This window comes from Acipenser ruthenus, chromosome 2, assembly GCF_902713425.1.
Source record: "Acipenser ruthenus chromosome 2, fAciRut3.2 maternal haplotype, whole genome shotgun sequence".
NCBI lineage: Eukaryota > Metazoa > Chordata > Actinopteri > Acipenseriformes > Acipenseridae > Acipenser > Acipenser ruthenus.
This window is the reverse complement of record NC_081190.1, coordinates 115,603,304-115,610,137: the sequence shown is the minus strand read 5'-3', so window position 1 is coordinate 115,610,137 and position 6,834 is coordinate 115,603,304.

Sequence of the window (6,834 nt, the reverse complement as noted above, 5' to 3'; positions counted from 1 at the left end):
CTGGCTGTTCATTCAAGGTGCCTCTGTCATTCAGTGGTATTTAGGACTCCTGGCTGTTCATTCAAGGTGCCTCTGTCATTCAGTGGTGTTTAGGACTGCTGGCTGTTCATTCAAGGTGCCTCTGTCATTCAGTGGTGTTTAGGACTGCTGGCTGTTCATTCAAGGTGCTTCTGTCATTCAGTGGTGTTTAGGACTGCTGGCTGTTCATTCAAGGTGCCTCTGTCATTCAGTGGTGTTTAGGACTGCTGGCTGTTCATTCAAGGTGCCTCTGTCATTCAGTGGTGTTTAGGACTGCTGGCTGTTCATTCAAGGTGCCTCTGTCATTCAGTGGTGTTTAGGACTGCTGGCTGTTCATTCAAGGTGCTTCTGTCATTCAGTGGTGTTTAGACTGCTGGCTGTTCATTCAAGGTGCCTCTGTCATTCAGTGGTGTTGGTTGAAAAACTCTTTTCAGTTGTTTGCTGACTAACAGGAATGATACCAGACTAGTTTGGCTGAGCACTTTAAGTCCTTATTGGGTTCTATAAAATCTCAACTGTCTATATAGTTCATAGACAACTCTGTAAGTGCATGAGGGTCTCTACACTACAGTATTTTAGTGTTAGGGAGGGTTGTTAAGATCCATTCAAAATATCCTGGCATCTTTCCTTGATAGAAACATTATTTTAAATGATTCATGTCTTCAGATAAAATGTATACAGTTAACATTACTTGATCATCATTCCAGATATCTCTTCTACATATGGACTCAAGGTCCACGTCTCCCTTACGTCCAGCGACCATCTTCCTTTTATTTACCCACTTGACCTCTGACCTCTTCCCAAGTGAATAAACATTTAACAGACATTTAAGAATATATTTACCTGTCAGTATTTCATACATTTTATACATGTTTCATACATACAATACACATGTTAAAAATCAAAGCAGGCAATTAAATAAATGGGTGTGTTCATTATCTCCGGACGGCTAAACCGTCACAGCCACATTCACTAGATGTTGAAGAGTAAGTAGCGGGGTTCCAAAAAATATAGTGTTATACATCCCCACGAGTTGCTGTTTAAATAACAGACCTGTACTTTTTACTTTTCATTGTTAACATCCTGACAACTTTTTTACACTTGTAACTTTAAAGTCTATTTCAAAGCTCTTTTCAAAATGGCTGGTCTAGTGCACTGGGGTTTGAGATCTGTCCTCCAAATCACTGCTCTGACTTTTCTGTTCCGTACCACATCATGGATTACTGTGTTACCTGTTTGACAATGTGGGCAATAATCCTGACACTATCAGTGCACTAGAGCGGCCATTTATGAAATGACCGTTCCGTTATCTCGTGATCATGTAATGAGATAGATGTCAGGAAAACGGAAATGATCACGATCACAAGATTAAGGAATCATGATCTCGACATAATAACATTCTTTTCTTGGATGACCTCAATGAGCCGCTTGTATTTCCGCTCTGGTTCTGCCATTGTGCTCACTGTACTATTTTGTGTTATCATAGGATAACAGGATTTGGAATCCCTGAGAAATTCCACTTGCATAAGCGTAGTATGCAGAACATTTACAATGTAGTCTCTACCTAACTTTTGATGTTTTTTTGGATACTGTACTATTATGTTGGTGTGATTTTTTTTTAATGACATTTTTTTTTTTTTTTTTTGTCATGCACTTAGGGACTGGTATGGTCATGGGTGAATAGGTTTGGCATTCAAGCATCAGGCTGTTAGACAGTCCAAACTGAAAAACTCTAGTTTACATCTTGTTGAAAGCCAGAGTGTGCGTTGCCAGGTCTCTGTTCTAGAACATTAGCTGTTCTAGAACATTAGCTCGGACTGCTATAGCTGACATGAAGTTAGGCCATTGCTACATGTTTATCTTGGTTTGATTCCACTTAAAGTGTAAGGCCTTTTGTTTGTAGTTTTTATTTTACATAAAAATGTTCCTGGAATGTATTGCTATTAAATGAAAAATAAATAAATAAATAAATAAATAATGAAGCATTTAAAAACTGGGACATCTTTGGTAAAAATCTGTAAAAACTAAAAAACAAAAGGGGCTTTACTCCAAATGGACATTAGCAAAGACATTTTCTGAAAGTAAAAAAACAGCCATTACAATTACAAAATGAATAAGTAACAGCTTAAAACGAAATGAAAAGTCTGAGTTAATTGGGTGCGTTTTTCCTTTCTGATTTTTTGTTGTTGTTGCTAATAACGATTTTGAACTTTGGTTGGTCTCTGCAGCGAGTTCATCAGAGGAAACTATAGAATTGGGCTTTAGAGTCATTTCATATTCTCCGTATGAAATGGTGAATAATCACTTGCCTGGTCTCTGGTGACACCCCAAGCAGAAGCAGTAGAGGAGAGTTATAGGGTTCAGCCAGGGTTTGCTTTCAGGCAGTCAATCAGAGCACTTCAGAATTGGCAAGCTAAATGCATTGCACTTTTTTATATATGTTGGTTAAATAAAAGCAATTATTTCTTATCTGATTGGCTTCTGGGACAGGGTCAGAACCTTTTAATCACTGGGAGTTCCATGTCATTGCTATCAATCCTGCGCTTTCCAATTAGATTGTACAAGTACAGAATTTTTATTCATCCATAGGCAGAGATTGTTTTCCTGTCTTAAAAATCAAGAATTACAGAAATAATGCTGCTACAACAGCACTCAGATGTCCCTTTGAGCTTTCCATGTGGATTTTCTGTAACCTAACAGATTATAAAATGTATTATAATATTGTTGTAAGTTGTTTCCATACATGGACTGAGTTTAGTAGAATATATGGCAACTCATTCAACACAGCATTTCATTCTACTGTTAATCTACAATACACTATACGGTAGTTTCTGTATTCAACATGCTGGCTCAGGCTGAAAGCTAAACTGTTCATGGTGGATGTTTGTGCTGTGGTTCCTCTCCTCATGGACCCCGCAAGATGTTTTTTCTGTGGTTCCTCTCCTCGTGGACCACTCAATGGTTTTGCTGTGGTTCCTCTCCTTGTGGGCCACTCAAGATGTTCATGCTGTGGTTGCTCTCCTCGTGGACCACTCAAGATCAAACAAAATTAAATCTGCATTAACATTCTACTTCTTTAAGTTCACCTCAGTCTTAAGGAACTGTATTGTGGCCATCCATGGCTTTCTGTTTCACTGGGGTATATAAATGAGGTAACATGCATATAAAATCCATTTGTCATCCATCACCATGGGGAAAGGCAAAGAACTCACAATGAAAATAGACAAATGTTGTTGACCTTCATAAATCAGGAAATGGGTACAAAACAATAGCTAAAAAACTAAATATACCACTTACCACTATTAGGGCAATAATTAAGAAGTTAAAAACCACTGGAACAGTGGTAAACTTGCCTGGTAGAGGACGCAAGTGTATCTTGCCCCCATGCACAGTTGAGGCAGATGGTTCGGGAGGCAAAGGGAAATCCAAGGGCCACAGTTGGAGAATTACAGAACTTGGTTGCTTCTTGGGGTCACCAAGTCTCCATATCTACAATTAGACGCCACCTCCATGCCAATAGGGTATTTGGAAGGGTTGCCAGAAAAAAAGCCTTTATTGAGAGCAACCAACAAATGTAAGCACCTGGAGTTTGCTAAATGGCATTGGCACGTCGATTGGAACCGGGTGCTATGGTCAGATGAGATGAAAATAGAGCTCTTTGGCCACGCACACCAGTGGTGGGTTTGGCGTCAAAAGAAGGATGCGTGTGCAGAAAAGGACCTCATACCTACTGTAAAATATGGTGGTGGATCTTTGATGTTATGGGGCTGTTTTGCTTCCATTGGTCCTGGGGCCCTTGTTAAGGTCAACGGCATCATGAACTCTACCCAGTACCAGGACATTTTAGCCAAAATCCTGGTTGCCTCTGCCAGGAGGCTGAAACTTGGCCGCAAGTGGATCTTCCAGCAAGACAATGACCCCAAGTACACATCAAAATCCACAAAGAAATGGTTAATTGACCACTAAATCAATATTTTGCAATGGCCATCTCAGTCTCCGGACTTGAACCCCATTGAAAACCTGTGGTTTCAACTGAAGAGGGCAGTCCATAAGCGCAGACCGAAGGATGTCAAGGATCTGTAAAGATTCTGTATGGAGGAATGGTCTAAGATCCCTCCCAATATGTTCTCCAATCTCATTAAACATTATAGAAAAAGACTCAGTGCCATTATCCTTGCAAGGGGAGGGTGCACAAAGTATTGAAAACAAGGGTGTCAATAATTGTGACACCATTTGTTTTTGGAAATAAATTTATAATTTGAGAAATGTGTAATTTTGGTTGATTCCATTGAATCATTAATAAAGTCAAATATATTCCACATGTTGGAAAATTACAATATAGCTCAGTACTGGTATTATTTATTTTATACAGTCTTTTTTGCTCATCTTTATCAAGGGTGCCAATAATTTTGGAGGTGACTGTATATATATTATTTATTTATTTATTAGCACATATATACAGTACTGTGCAAAAGTTTTAGGCAGGTGTGAAACCATGCTGTAAAGTAAGAATTCTTTCAAAAATAGACATGTTAATAGATTATATTTATCAATTAACTAAATGCAAAGTGAGTGAACAGAAGAAAAATCTAAATTTAATCCATATTTGGTGTGACCACCCTTTGCCTTCAAAACAGCATCAAGTCTTCTAGGTACACTTGCACAAAGTCAGGGGTTTTGTAGGCATATAGTCAGGTGTATGATTAAACAATTATACCAAACAGGTGCTAATGATCATCAATTCAATATGTAGGTTGAAACACAATCATTAACTGAAACAGAAACAGCTGTGTAGGAGGAATAAAACTGGGTGAGGAACAGCCAAACTCAGCTAACAAGGTGAGGTTGCTGAAGACAGTTTACTGTCAAAAGTCATACACCATGGCAAGACTGAGCACAGCAACAAGACACAAGGTAGTTATACTGCATCAGCAAGGTCTCTCCCAGGCAGAAATTTCAAGGCAGACAGGGGTTTCCAGATGTGCTGTCCAAGCTCTTTTGAAGAAGCACAAAGAAACGGGCAACGTTGAGGACCGTAGACGCAGTGGTCGGCCAAGGAAACTTACTGCAGCAGATGAAAGACACATCATGCTTACTTCCCTTCGCAATCGGAAGATGTCCAGCAGTGCCATCAGCTCAGAATTGGCAGAAAACAGTGGGACCCTGGTACACCCATCTACTGTCCGGAGAAGTCTGGTCAGAAGTGGCCTTCATGGAAGACTTGCGGCCAAAAAGCCATACCTCCGACGTGGAAACAAGGCCAAGCGACTCAACTATGCTCGAAAACACAGGAACTGGGGTGCAGAAAAATGGCAGCAGGTGCTCTGGACTGATGAGTCAAAATTTGAAATATTTGGCTGTAGCAGAAGGCAGTTTGTTCGCCGAAGGGTTGGAGAGGGGTACACGAATAAGTGTCTGAGGGCAACAGTGAAGCATGGTGGAGGTTACTTGCAAGTTTGGGGCTGCATTTCTGCAAATGGAGTTGGGGATTTGGTCAGAATTAATGGTCTCCTCAATGCTGAGAAGTACAGGCAGATACTTATCCATCATGCAATACCATCAGGGAGGCATCTGATTGGCCCCAAATTTATTCTGCAGCATGACAATGACCCCAAACATACAGCGAAAGTCATTAAGAACTATCTTCAGCGTAAAGAAGAACAAGGAGTCCTGGAAGTGATGGTATGGCCCCCACAGAGCCCTGATCTCAACATCATCGAGTCTGTCTGGGATTACATGAAGAGAGAGAAGCAACTGAGGCTGCCTAAATCCACAGAAGAACTGTGGTTAGTTCTCCAAGATGTTTGGGCCAACCTACCTGCCGAGTTCCTTCAAAAACTGTGTGCAAGTGTACCTAGAAGAATTTATGCTGTTTTGAAGGCAAAGGGTGGTCACACCAAATATTGATTTGATGTAGATTTTTCTTCTGTTCACTCACTTTGCATTTTGTTAATAGATAAATATAAACTATTAACATGTCTATTTTTGAAAGCATTCTTACTTTGCAGCATTTTTTCACACCTGCCTAAAACTTTTGCACAGTACTGTGTGTGTATATATATATATATATATATATATATATATATATATATATATATATATACATACATACATACATACATACACACACATCTTGTGTTGTATAAGTGTATTCAACAAGAACGTGTGCCTTCCCTTCAGAAAAGTCAGCCTCATACTGCAGTCTTGTCTGATTCCTTCCCATCTGTTCTGTTTGTACTATTCTAGAAGTGGCGACATTCAGTTAACTACAAATAAATGGTTGCATTAGCAAGTACTATCTGTGTTTTATTACAGAACATTTGAACATTTCTGCAGGCAAAATATTTAAGGTAAATAACCTAGTTCAGACAGGATATTTAAAAAAAAAAAGGTTTGCTCATGAGCAACTCTGGATCTCCTAGAAACACTAAATATGAAAGAGACGACAATGTATGGAGAGAAAAAATAAACCTGTTGTTAAGAACAACCATGGGAATTAGGGTTAATTCACTTCAAAACCTAAGATTCCATGAACATGTAATGATTTTAACAATTATTGCTATTATTATCTATTTGTATTTACATATGTTTAAACGTTTAGTAAGGAAGCTTGTCCTCACTCTGATCCGCAGACACATTAATCACATTACTGATGGAAGAACAGTGACTTCAATTATGAATAAAGGGTCAGAGCCCATGTGTTTACATAACAAGAGCAATGTAGATAGTGCAAGTGTTTCTTATAGCACAGGATGGGTTTAAACTCGCATCCATTATTTCTGAAATTTCAATCTTGTACTGACTGAAGAGGAAATT